A 1,475-nucleotide genomic window follows, 5' to 3' on the forward strand; every position below is an offset into this window, starting at 1 on the left:
AGAGAGAGAGAGAGAGAGAGAGAGAGAGAGCGGCTGTGGGGGCCTAAGAAAGAGGGTTTCTCTACCCCAGAACCATGATCTTTCCTCTAGTTAGCACAGCCTGTGGAAACACAAGCTGGGAGCTTTAAACATGAGCCAACCCAGTGCCCTTGTGGCCCATCATCCATTTGTTTCTGTCCTCTAACTGGAAGTAAAGAGAACATAGGTCAAAAATTCTGACAAAGGAAAATCTCTAAAGCCAAGGGAGGAAGAAAAAAGGAATCAGACAGTGATGAGCTGAGCACAGACTCCTGATGGAACAGAGGGCAGTGACATCAGAATGACCAAGACAGAGGAGGCACTGCGGACAGAGCACCATCCTCTGAACGCTCCGTGAGGCTCAGGGAGAGATGTCTCACACAGCAAGCTTAAAGAATGAACAGAAACTGTGAACTGTTTCCTGAGGAAGCCTGGCAATGAGAAGCTGAATACTGTGTGTGTGTGTGTGTGTGTGTGCCTGTCTGTCTGTCTGTCTGTCTGTCTCCTGTACTGCCATCAGCAATGGCACCTTCCCCGTCAATGCTAACCATGGTCTTCCTGGGGCTGTTGCAGTTCAGTGTGTATGTCATTTTCTCTTGATACATTCTTTACACGTGACAGAGCCCAGTACGGGTTTGTTGTACATAGCACACACTTAAGTTTGCATCTTCATCCTGCCCAAAATGCACACAAATGGGAACAGGATTCTGGACCCTTGTGGGCATCTGGACTTGTCCCATTGTTCTGGAAAGTTCTGACAACTTGGATTTAGGTGAGCAACGCAGACGGCACGTTCCCTTGCTGGTCATTTTCGTTCCTCTTGTTTTTCATAGTCTGGATGAGCAGAACATACGGTTTCTTTTATTTGAAAATCTCTTAAGTAGCCAAGTGTTGGAATATCTTTCTCAAACATTTGTTAAATGGTGATTTCCTCATTTGCCAACTTTTTAATAATATGATGTGTTTCTTGGATATTGCAAATAATAATCACAGTCTGTCATTTGCACTAAGAATAATCACCAATATATCACTTTTATATTGGCCATCAAAATATTTTAATTTCTATTTGGACACAAATGACTTTCTTTTATGGCTTCTAAATTCGTTACTAAGAATTACTCCCTCGTTTGCAGATTACATATGAGCCTCCAAGCCTGGCTCCCCAGTGCAACCATCATTATGACGATCACCGGCACAGGAACTGACTCTCCATCTGGATTTGCGAGTCTGTCAGGTGTGAAGTTTTCTGTTCAGACCATGCACCGCTGAGCTGGCTGCACTGATGAGTTGCTGCACTTGAAGCTGGGCGTGGTGCCTCCCAGCTGTAACCTCAGGATTTGGGAAGGCCCTATGGTGAGACCCTGGAGAGGGGAAAGGGACAGAGGCAGGGAGGAAAGGAGGGGAGGAAGGAAAAAAGAAAGGAAGGAAGGGGGACGGAGAAAGGGAAGAAGGAAGGA

The sequence above is a fragment of the Nannospalax galili genome, unplaced genomic scaffold, assembly GCF_000622305.1.
Source record: "Nannospalax galili isolate Female #2095 unplaced genomic scaffold, S.galili_v1.0 scaffold237, whole genome shotgun sequence".
NCBI lineage: Eukaryota > Metazoa > Chordata > Mammalia > Rodentia > Spalacidae > Nannospalax > Nannospalax galili.